Here is a 13,003-nt window from a genome sequence, read left to right as displayed (position 1 = left end):
GGGTTGCGATCTGTTGCCGGACACGGAAAAAAGACAAAAGACAAAAAAAAAAAAAAATGCCCATTCCTAAGACCCATTATGTGAGATTCTGGTTATTTACGACTTCTACAAGCCTGCTAATTCAGTGTTACTCACAGGGTGCTTTGAGGACCACTGCAAGCTCGCGAACTGTTACCAATCCTGGAAGAAAGGAGTGCAGATATTGAGATCAAGAGACTAGAAACGTTCTCAGCAATCTGACATTGCTGCAACACCCAAGCCCCTTGATTAGCAGACTCTGTCTTATTGTACAGAGTGTAGAGTATAAATTTCAGCCCTCTACACATTAAGAAAAAAAAATAAAAGGACATTCATCATGAAAAAGTTAAGAAGCCTCATTCTAGATAATTCTGATGCAGATAATACATAAACCAAATTTTGAAGAAATATGTTATTAAGAAATTCCATGAAAATCTTAACTTGGTGACATTTGAGACACGTTTTATTTGTAAAGCAAAGAAGTATTACATTTATTTATTTGCACATCAAGTACTATCCAAATGGACTCATAGAATTTAAAATAAATGGGCAATATTGGGGTTCACAAACCTAGAGATTTTTGTTACATTTTTGTGCCCAGATTTGACCTATTTTTAAGAAATAACCCCTCATTTTGTTTTCCTTTGTTTTGCTGAAACTAAGCATTATTGCCTTGGCATGTTATAAATATTTATGATTTATGAATGACAGTGTGCAAATGACAAAGTCCATTCCAAATAAACATCATGATGATGATACACTAAAGTCTTTATAGTTTTGTTGTTGAACATTTTAATTGGAAATAATTGCATTTTTCTCGACCTTTTCTTCCTAAGGATAAACTGTGAGGAAGACTGAGATACAGCAAAATTACTTCAGGGATATTTAATTTAATTTAATTCCTGTGAAAAGCAGTGATCATTTGTGTCTTCTTTCTAAAAATAAACAAACAAACAAACAAACAAATAAATAAATAAATAAGATAAAAGGTCACCATTTGGCTCTGCTTTTCACAGGACTTAAATTAAATAACCTATGGCCACAATGTCAGATTTGGTTGTTACTGGAAAGGAAAGACCAAGGAGAAACACCTGGTGTTCTTGTCTGATCTGGTAAGCATGACACTGCTTATTTTTTTTCTCCCTTTTCTAATCATCACATCCTTGAGTCTTCCATTTATAAACATGACGAACTCAACTGCACCAGCAAAATTGATGAGGTAGTAGTTATGGGTAAGAGATTCTCGGTGTTAGAATTCTGGTTCCTTTGCACAAATGCCTTCATCTTTATCTCACTTATCTTTTCTGGCCCCAATTCCTTTGCATTTTTCAGGGTTTTTTTCTACAGCCACCAGTTGAATTGCTAAGTTTTGTTTGAATGAGGAAGAGCACCGCCTTGGGTTTGCAAGGGTACACAAGTCACTTCATATGCACTGTATGGATGGCCCATGGTGCTCTTTTAAAAATAAATAAATTACTCTCTATCCCCTTTCAACATGTGCACACACACAAACACACACTTTTTCTTTTCCACGTCATGAGAAAACTTTCAGAATGTGTTATTTCCTTAGTTTAGCTTTCTTGAAACATTGCCTAGTTTTGTATATTAATATTTCATCTCAAATGTAACATGTCAAAGTAGAGAGTTGTGTTGACCAGCAAAAAGTCAGAGAGTAGGAAATTTCTCTGCTTCCAGGAAAACTATTATTAGTACGGTAGTCAATAAATAAAAGGGAAAGGCAGGAGGAAGCCTTTTATGCTGAGAGAAACGCGGACAATGACAAAACATATACAGCTAAGGAAAAACAAATCATCTTTAGAAGAACTTTCACTTGAAATGGCTTTGCTTTTCAAAAGAAAAAATGTCCTGCTGAATCAGCAGCATATGGAGGACAAAAAAATCTTATGTAATTTTCAAAATACCAAACAAACTCACTGGCGAACAAAAGAAAAATAGGTCACATGTATTTGCTTGTGAAATGAGTTTAAGCTCAGCAAATTGCAAATTATACAGAAGGACAATCAAGCAGAGGGTACAGGGAAAAGAAACAGCACATTTGGGCTGGTAGCACCCTGATGTCGAAGAGAAAAATGCACATAGTTGGTAGTGTGCCCATTTAGCCCTGGCACTTTGTTTTGTGAATTTGCTACAAGAAGGAAAAAAAAAAAAAAAAAGAATGAGCTCTAATTCTTGTTCAGTCATAGACCTGTTCAGTCAAGCAAGATAACGGGTAATGAATCTCTATGGTGGAAAATTGATTTGTGGGCTCTCAAATTCTTCACTTTGTTTATGTTTCAGAAATGTGTAGATCTGTCAGGATGTCTTACTGATTTTTTTTCTTTTCAATATTTTATCACAACAAAAAGGGGTGACTATAACTGTGAAATGCAAATTTATTTTATCTTGAAGTGTCATATGTATTATTGCCAGTCTACAACAAATGTAAAAAGGAATAAGATTTTCTGAAGGGCCAGATAACATAGTCAATAATATGCTTTTACTATGAAAAATGAAAAATCCCAATTCTTCTGAAAAATGTCCGGATTTTTATGAACTTTAGAATTATAGGCCATAAATTATGATATGTGTGTTCTATTAGCTAGAAAATATCTTTCTACATCAAGGGAATTTTCTCATGTAATATGTATAAGTCTATTGTTTAAAGATTTAATGAGCATTGGCTTTTTGTTTTGTTTTGGTTTTGTCTATAGAATTATGATAGCACATGAAAATAAGTTTTAGATATCGGATATTTGCAATGGTTTTTAGCAAAATTTGAAGACATGCGTGGTGCCAGAAATAAATTGTTCTTAAATAGGAAGGGTATTATCACAGGTCAACATGGCTTCAGGAGGAATTAATTAAGAGCATGGTTATACTGATGAGAATGGGCAAATCTCAGACACAACAAAGTAGTTTGCAGAGGTGATCTAGATAAAAACTAAAGCTCCTGGAAGTTTAATTGAATCATTACAGCCATTGTTCACTCATTCACCTGCTCAGTCATGCACTCATTCATTCACTAAATATTTTGTGAATAGTTTATAACAATAGATATTTTGTTAATACCATTATAATAATAATTGCCATTCATGAAGTACCAATTATGTGTCAGGCATTGTACCTAGGCAGTTTCAGAAAATTTAACAAACTTGCTAAAATTTTTAGAACTGTTAAGTACAAACCCAGTTCATGTAAATGCCAATCCATCTGAAACTGAAACCAATGGTCTTTCAACCACTCTAAGCTGCTTCCTTTCTATTACCTTTCATAGCTTGAACTCTGCTGCTGGAAATGAAGACATACTTAATATTACCATATAATATGAAAAGTGCTCTGAAAGAGGATCAGGAAAGTCTGACTAAAAAGAGATTGACTGGGCTAGATGTTGACATACAAGCTGAGTTTCCCAGGTAAAGGAAGCAAAGGGAATTTTATGCAATGGGGGAAGAACTCCAGCATGTACGAGGTTGTGGAGGCATAAGAAAGAATGGTATGCTCAACAACTTTTTATTTTTATTGTAGCATAGTTGATTGTACATATCTCAGTGCTCAAATCAGGGTAATAAGTACATTCAGCTTTATATAATGTAATCGTTTTTGTGACTTGTTTGTGAGGCATATTCTACACTATTTATTGGCACTAAATGGATGACTAAAATGTGGTCCTTGGACTCAAATATCTTATATCTTATAGAAGGATGCATCCTATAAGCAACTAGGTACTCTAAAGTAATACAGCTGATATTATGAGATTGTATATAGGGGCCACAAGAGAAAATACCAAACAAACTCACTGGCGAACAAAAGAAAAATAGGTCACATGTATTTGCTTGTGAAATGAGTTTAAGCTCAGCAAATTGCAAATTATACAGAAGGACAATCAAGCAGAGGGTACAGGGAATATGGGACTATGAAAGAACAATGGGGATAAGAAAGATTTGATGAACTGATTTCCAGTGAGAGGAGCCATTTGTAAGTGAACAGTGTGACCTAGCAGGTCTAGATTCAGGGAGAGCAGAAAGCTGCTCAAGACCCAGAGCTTTGCTGCGTAGAGATGAAGCCAACTGAGCTATTGGCAATGATGGAGATTGATGGGATGTATTGGAGTCTGAAAGACTACCAAGCACAAAAACAATTTGTTCAGTGTAGTAATCTTCTCTACTCCATCCCAAATTTGCTGAGAAAAAGTGGAGCAAATGAAGTCAGGACTGATAAGGAGGAAAAAAAAATCATTCAATCTGCTGCATTCCCTACATTCTCCCCGTAACTAAATTGAAGAATCCAAAGGTGTTACATTAAATCCCAAATCAAATCTTGATAAGAACATGAGATGAGCCCTTCTTTAGGAAACTGGGTGTTGGCACTTGGGCTAACTAGAGGAGAGCTTCAGCTCAGTTCCAGATTAAATGAACTCTTGTTTAAATCTGAATAATCACCCCCTCACTTTAGCCAACAGATGAAAGAAGAACTTGAAATTTCTGGCCAAAAAAAAAGAATACACACATACACACACGTATGTATTCTTTTTTTTGGCCAGAAATTTCAAGTTCTTCTTGCTCTCCTCTAGTACAAATATGTGTGTGTATATGTACTAGATTCCCCTATTCCCACTTTTGTTCTATGCATAATATCCAAGATGCAAGAATCAATTATAAGACCTGAGAAGAGGCAGAACTAGGACTCACAAGCAAGTAAAAAACATCAGCAGAAGCAAACTACAGATGATATAGATACTGGAATTAGCAGAAAAGAATTTAAAACACTTATCTTAAATAGGAAAAGATGGGAAGAATAGATGGGTAATTTTAGCAGAGAAATAAAAAGTGTAAAAAGCAGTTAGAAATTATACATCTAAAAAAATGCAATACGTGAAAAAAGTTTAGACAGACAAGAAAATCAATGAAATAAAATAATCGATAAAATATTTAAGTGATTTATGACCTTGAAGAAGGGTCAAGAGAGCTTATCTAAAATAAAGCATAGAGAGAAAAGAAAAGACTAAATAAAATGCACCAAAAACAGCATTAATTGACCTGTGGAACAACATCAAGCAGTCAAATATACAATATATACAGTATAATTGTAACTGGAGGCCTGGACAGATAGAGAGAGGATGGAGCATAGAGGGGAAAAAAAATATTGAAACGATCACTGAAAATGTTTCTTACCTGATTAAAAATACATAAATCGGCAAATCCAAGAAGCTTAGTGAATCCCCACTGGAATAAATTCACAGAAAATGTACCTGCGCATATCACTGTCAAACAACTAAAATCCAAAGGTAAAAAGAGAAATACTAAAAGGAGTCAGAGTAAAAAATACATCACATATGGGGGTGCAAGAATCTCATTAAAAGAAATGCAAGCCAGAACACAATGGACTGACATTTCAAAGTGAAAAAAAAAAAAAAAAGTCAACCTAGAATCCTCTATCTAGCAAAATTAGCCTTTAAAAATGAAGGTAAAACACACACATTCTTAGATAAATGATTAAATAATAAATGAAAGCCGAGAGAATTTGTGCCATCAGACCTGCAGTATAAGAAATGCTAAAAGAAGTTCTTCAGTCTGAAGAAAAATGAAACCAGTTAGAAATTCAGATCTGCAGGAAGAATTAAAGAATGCTGAAAATGGTAAATAAGCCTTTTCCCCTTAATTTCTTTGAAAGACATTTGACTATTAAAGCAAAGCATTCATATTGTAGAGTTAATAACATGTAAAAGTAAATACTTGAGAATAGTACAGAGCACAAAATGGGAATAAATAGAATTATAATTTGGTGAGCTTCCTACATTATATATGAAGTGAAATAATATTCATTCAGGATAGAATGTGATAGGTTAAATGTGCACAATTTAGCCCCTAAAGCAGCTACTTAAAAAATAAAATGAGAAGGTAAAATAAAATGATAAGGTAAAATAAAAATCTAAAAGATTGTATAAAATAGAATACTATTTTAATGCAATTTTAAATTAATACTAGATTAATGAAAAAGAAAGTAGGAAAGTAAAATCAAAGGAACAAAAAACTGAGGAACCAAATGGAAAATAAAAATAAGATGTTAAACTTCAAGCAAACCATTCATTAATTACATTAAATGTAAAATAAACATTCCAAAAAAAAAACCCAATGCTGTCAGAAGTGATTAAAAACCAGCCAGCCAGAATGAACAGCATGCTCTCTACAGGAATTGTATTTTAAGTGCAACATGGATAGGTGAAAAAAGATAGACCATGCAAACCCCAATCAAGAGTCGTGATGTGGCTACCTTAATATCCCACAAAGCAAACTCCACAACAAGTATTACCAAAGATAAAGGAAGTTATTTCATAATGGTAGGTAGGTCAATTCACCAAAGATACATAACATTTTTAAACGTGCATGCCCCTAGTAATAGAACTCAAAAGTAAGTGAGGCAAAGCTTTACAGAAACAAATAAAATATAGATAAACCCACAAGAGACTTGAACACTTCTGCAAGTAGAAATGGACAGATGTACAATCATAGTACAATATTTCAACATCCCTCTATCAATAATTAATAGAACCATCTTTTCATATGGAAATAATGTGATCAGATTTGCATTTTTCACTCTTGTGGCATTGTCAAGGAGGTATGGAAGCAGGTGAGGAGAGTGAGAGAGACACTACCAATTAGCAGTCATTACAGTAATCCAGTGAGACAGGATGATGGCCTAAATTAACACAGAAATTGTGGGGATCGAGTGAAGGTAATAAACTGGAGATGTATTTGGTATCTAAAAGTAATGGAAACCGGGCATTTCTTAGATGTTTGGTGCAGGTGGGAGGTGGCAATAGGAAGACATCTGAAATCGCCTAGGGTTCTTGCTGGTGGACTAGATGGACGCTTTTCATGAAAACAGTGTGAGGGATGAGAATCACACCTGAGAGGAAAGGCACCGAGTTCATTTTTAGACACTTTTGAGATGTCTGTGAGACACTGTTGGAAATGTCCAGAGGGCAATTGACTGTGTGGGTGTAGAGTCAGGAAAGATGTCAGGTGTAGGTAGTTGCAGTGGCTGAAATCTTTGAAATGGCTGAAACACTACTAAGAACAGGAAGAAAGCCAAGCACAGAACTTCAAACTCTGACACAGGGCAGGCAGAGGAAGAGAAAACTGCAAAGCAGACAAAGAAGGAAGGGTAGAAATAATGAGATGGTAACCAGAAAAAAGTGTGTCATAAAACCCAAAGAGAAATAGGGATTCAAGATCGGAATAATGCCCAGGCGAGCTAAGTGCAACAGAGAGAGAGAGAGGACCGAAGCACATTCATCACGTTTGTGAAGAGAAGGTTACTCCTGACTTTGAGAGTTTTTATGAAGGAGGATGGAAACCTGATGGCATTGAATTGAAAACCGAATGACAGATGAAGGTGAAAAAAGTTAGTATAGGTTATTGTTTTGGGGAGCTTGATTTTTAAGCTAAATAGGAACTCCTGACCTGAAATTAATTTAAAAAGGTATTCCTGGTGAGTTGGTGTCACCAATAATTAAAAAATCTGCCACTTGAGTTGAGAGGAAGATGCAGTAGGTCCTTTCTTCAGCATGGGCAACCAGTAGATTCTTCCCAACTCTGGAGATGATCATAGCTTCTTTTGTGCTTTGTTGATTTTCAATCCAAGTGACATCTTTAGAGATAATGAGCCCTTAATGATGCATTTTATGAGCAGCTCTGTGTGAATGGTCTAGGAGAGACATGGGCAACCAGTAGATTCTTCCCAACTCTGGAGATGATCATAGCTTCTTTTGTGCTTTGTTGATTTTCAATCCAAGTGACATCTTCAGAGATAATGAGCCCTTAATGATGCATTTTATGAGCAGCTCTGTGTGAATGGTCTAGGAGAGTGATACATCTATAAAGAAGACTGTGATAAACATTTAAAGGCAATTTGGGCAAAACTCTACTTAAATTTTTCAGAACAAATAGTAGGAAGGTTTGACACACCTTTCTTAGAAATTTATACAATTAGAGACTCTCCAGGGAACTCATGAGATTGAAAGGTCTGTGGGAAAAATGTAAATGGTAGGGAAACGTAAATCACAGTCCTGTAAAGAAGACATTTCTCCTTAAGATAATTCCCTATTTATGCACCGTGGACACATCCAGGAGAGTATTTTACAATTCAAATTTCATTGCAAATTAGTAAGGCTTCCAACACGATCTCTGGAAATGAAGGTGAAAGAGTTGGAAGAACCATGGGGGATGGCAAACAGAGTGCCACCTCCGAACTCTGTTCCTGAAAATGAGGGAAGGAAGGAAAATTGGGCAAGGTGGAAAATTTTAAAATTTGTGTGGAGGTAGGATTTGGCATTTGGAAAATAGTAATCTAATTCAAAAGAACAATTTTCTCCTTGCAGTTCCTGAATGACCTGACTGCCTCTTGACACAAGAACCAGAGGACAGGCTGTCGTCTGGAACCGCTGCTAGCACTGCAAAGTCTGTTTTGCCTGTTTTCTTCACTCTCTGCCCAGTGTTCTACAGGTGGCCACAAAGTCAATGTTCATTTGGTCTGCTAGGTGGTGCCAGATCATCACAAAACTATAAAATTCCAGTAGCATCAAGCATTTCAAAAACTTCAAATAAGTAAGTATAAATATATGCTTATGACCCTCACTATACTCGTATATTTTAAATTTCTCTAGTAAAACCCAAATAAGGATACCAGAAAGAAAATAGAAGTATAAAGTCTCTCAAGTGTAAATACATGACTTTAAAATCATTTTTTCTCATATTAATGCTAAAATATTTTATGTGTAGAAATGCCCAAAGCTAATGTCCATACTAATGTGACTTTTCCAGTTAGAGAGGCAAATAGAGGTATGATATTGTTTGCAAAAACTGAATACATGAGTACTGTAATTACCAAATGTGCTCACACACAGCTCTGAGATGATCTTGACCTTTTCATACACCAGCTCAGTATAACATCTCCACTGTGCTCCAAGGTGATCCCCCAGATTGGCTCTAAGTTTGCCTTTGACTACCACAATCTACCTCAAGTTTATCTTAGGTGACTATCGTCTTGTCTCTGCACCCAGTTCACAATGAGACACAACCATCCCGCAGAGTGCCTATCTACTCATGCCCCATTAAAAATATTACTGTTATGTGACCTATAACTTCAAGATTTTACTTACTGGCACAATAGCTACTTTATTGAATGAACTATGCAGAAAATGCTGAAGTTTTGAATGATTCTGTGAATCTGCTAGTTATCTATAAAAATTCATACTCCTATTCTTCCATAATCATAGAGTTTAAACTGGATATGTGGCCACCCAGCTAGCCTACATTATCCAGACTCCTTTGCAGTTGTTTCTGGGCTGTGCCTGAGTAATCACCAAGGGAATATAAGCAGAAGTGATAAGTGCAATTTCTGCCTCATTTGGTTTAAAAGAAAATTGCTTGCCCTCAACATCTGTTCTTTTCCCTTGCCAAGAGCCACAACATGGACATGTCTGCAATTCAGCTTTGATCATGCAGATGAAGACATTTCCTAGAAAATTACACATCTTTCAAAGCCACTGTATTTGGGACCTACTTTAAAAAAAATAGCAGCTTAGCCTTTACCTAACTAAAACAGATGTTAATAGACCAGTGAGTCTCATCTCCCACGTTTGCTATTTTAACACAGGCAGCAGCATGGAGACCTAGTTACTTAATGACAAGGAACACCTCTACTACAAGAATTCTCCACACCTCTGCTTCTCTCATAGCACTAAAGATTTCAAGGACAAACACTATGTCTTTCTAGCTCTAGCATTTAGCACAGGTTTTAGTACAAAGGTAGGTGCAGAGTAGATATTTTAAAATAATAGGGATAGGAAAGGTTTGCAGTCTCTGAAATCAGGTAACAGAGGTCGCCATCTAACCTACTTACACACAGGGTGGGCCCTAGAAATGTTAAGCTTTATGAGCACTAACACTGATGCATAGCTAAATGCAGTATCAAGCTTGAAAACAGACAACACAGCTAATGCTTAAGCCTAGCTTCCACATTCTGATCTGCCAGAATATGTGGCAGTTCATTAGGAGATCAGCAGTGAGTAATATGGACATGGCTAACTTTATCAGCATCTGTACTGTGCTTTGATATTAGGTGTCGTAAAATTGTATGAATGGTGAGATTCCTAAAGGTTTAATTAAAATAGAAGAAGACGATGACTACTGGGGATTAATTTACCAGGTGGAAGGGAATAAGAAATTTCAATTTTCAGTGTTCGTGGTGCTACTTGGATGCTGGGCAGTGGCAATCCTGGCACTCCCTGTAGCAGCATCCAAAGCTCTGTTTGTGTAAGTCAGGACACACCTGGGCTGACGCTAGCCTCACTGAAGCATCATTCTGTAAAGGACACTGCTCGAGAGCATTCCTCAGCCTGCTGTCTGTACAGTAATCTTAGCTGCAGTTGCATGTTTGGTCTGCCAGGTCTAGATACACATCTGTAACAACTCTTGAAAATGATTTTTGTTCTGCGCTTGGTCATAACAGCAAAATGACTCATGAAAGAACTCAACCTGTAGCTTTTTAACCAAATATATGCCCCAGAAATACAAATAATACCACAATGGTAATATTCAATGCCTTTTCACTAAGAAGTCATAGCCAAGTGTAGATAGAGGGAATGTCTTTCAGGAACCAGGGTAGCTCTCAGAGAAGAATCCTAGAAGAGATGGTTTTTGTCTGCTGTTCTCCAAGACTTAAAGTGAACCTTTTCTTTTCCATCCTCCCTTGGCAGGCATTTCTTTAGATTCACCTTCCCCTGCTTTCCTATGAAAGGATGAAATGTAGGTCCAGGCTTGAGAAAGACGTAAACAAGCCGCTCTGCCTGATTTCATTCCAGCTTGAGCTGTCCTGTGATAAGTTAGAGAATTTTGTTTTTGTCTCTTTCTATCCAGCTCAGACTTTGAGACAAATACTTTAAAGTTAGGCAAAAAGTTATAATCATAAAGCATTTGAATTTTTCTGGAAACTCCTAAGAATCTGGGCCTGCTAACCTGTAACATTTGCGAGTCCCTGGGCAAGAATACAAATAAAGGCCCACATACTGTATGTCTGAGTGTTTAACAGTTACAAATCAAGCCAAAACTTTAGAGAAAATATGTCTATTCTGCTACTTCAATAAATAAATCTTTGTAATAACCTAGAAGGTTAAGCTTGAATGTGGAATTCTTGCATTCGTTGAGTGTCTGCAACAAAACCTGGTAACATAAGGAGAACCAGAAGTGAGTCACCTCTGTCTCTGTCTTCCACCCCTACCTCCATTGCACACTGGAAGAGGCTTGGTTGCATGGCCATCCCAACCTCAAATTTCAAGCTCCATCTGTGCCCCTGCAAACACCCGTCTTTTGGCCTTCGCTTGGATCTTGAGGTAGTGCACACTGGAAGAGGCTTGGTTGCATGGCCATCCCAACCTCAAATTCCAAGCTCCATCTGTGCCCCTGCAAACACCCGTCTTTTGGCCTTCGCTTGGATCTTGAGGTAGGCCCTGTAGCAGGGCAATATTTCCTAAAGAGGATACACTCCGGGAAGTGCCCTCCACAGTGCTTGGAAGCAAGCTTGAGTCTGTCTGGAAAGGGAGTTAGAGGGTTTCAGGTATCCAAAGCGTAGTCTAAAACAGAGAGTCCCAAGCTCTGAATGTACATAACCTACTTGATTTTGCAGACTTTCAGCTCCTTAGAGAGGAAACATAGCCAGAAGAGGGCCAGAGCCCAAACTCACTTGCCTGGGTCTAAGGGTAATGCTGATTCCAGAGAAGCAATAGGCAGTCAGGAGAAGATTGGGGAGTTGGGTTCTGGTTCTGTTTCCTATTATCACCACCCTATTTCAACATTTGAAAAAGAAGTCTTTTGAGTACACCAGTGGTTAGCTATGTTATACAATGGCATGAAGGAAAGTTGGTCACATCAGATCAAGTCCCTGGAGTCTATGAAAGACCAGAAGGGAACAGTTTCTGAGCATAGCTATGATAAGCATTGAGAATGGGGATTTCAAAAGAATTGTTTATAAAAAGAACTATCACTGCAGCATATGTCATATTGCCCTAGTTACTAAATTAGTCTGATTAAGATCTAACTTTCTAGTCCCAAGAGTGGAGCTATAGAAATGATATGTGATTTTTCCCCCTTTACATAAGTGGATATTTACACAGAGACACATGTCCACAGGTACTGTTAAGACACAGGCAAGTTTTAATTCCGCTTCCAATTTCTTCCATTAACTAGGGAGATAAAAGACATGATACATGGCTAAAAGAGAGTAAGGTGTTACATTTTCTCCATTTTTTCAGAATTCTCTAGGCAGGGTTGAAGGGAAGTAGATCACATTCCAAAAAAAACAGGTCCGTCTTATGGCTGTTCCAAGAAAGTTCCATTGTTGCACTTCATACAGGTGGTGCATGTCCTACTGGTTCAGGTTGTCAGGGACAGATGGTACTTAGGCCTTTCACTGTATGGGTACAATTGGGAAAGTCCTAACACATCAATAGTGATCAGGCCTCCAGACAGAGAATATTCTGGACACCGGTACTTCGAAATTTGTCTCAATGCTAAGCCAGCTCCATGCTTCCATTGCAGACATACATACATCCACAGTTATTTTCTCAGGTTGCATCAGCCCCCATTTATGTATAGGTTTTGACTAATTTGGGTAAGAGTCTGGTGCCCAAAGAAAGAAATTTCATTGCAATGTAACAATTGCTTAGGGAGCCCCCAGCTTCATAAAGAGAATTGTTCAGGGGACTTCTACCTGTAATATGGTTACCTGCAATGATATGTAGCTAAAAGAGAGTAAGGTGTTACATTTTCTCCATTTTTTCAGAATTCTCTAGGCAGGGTTGAAGGGAAGTAGATCACATTCCAAAAAAAAACAGGTCCGTCTTATGGCTGTTCCAAGAAAGTTCCGTTGTTGCACTTCATACAGGTGGTGCATGTCCTACTGGTTCAGGTTGTCAGGGACAGATGGT

The sequence above is a fragment of the Galeopterus variegatus genome, unplaced genomic scaffold, assembly GCF_000696425.1.
Source record: "Galeopterus variegatus unplaced genomic scaffold, G_variegatus-3.0.2 Scaffold2566, whole genome shotgun sequence".
Taxonomy (NCBI): domain Eukaryota; kingdom Metazoa; phylum Chordata; class Mammalia; order Dermoptera; family Cynocephalidae; genus Galeopterus; species Galeopterus variegatus.
The sequence above is the reverse complement of the archived record's forward strand: the minus strand, read 5'-3'. Positions refer to the sequence as shown.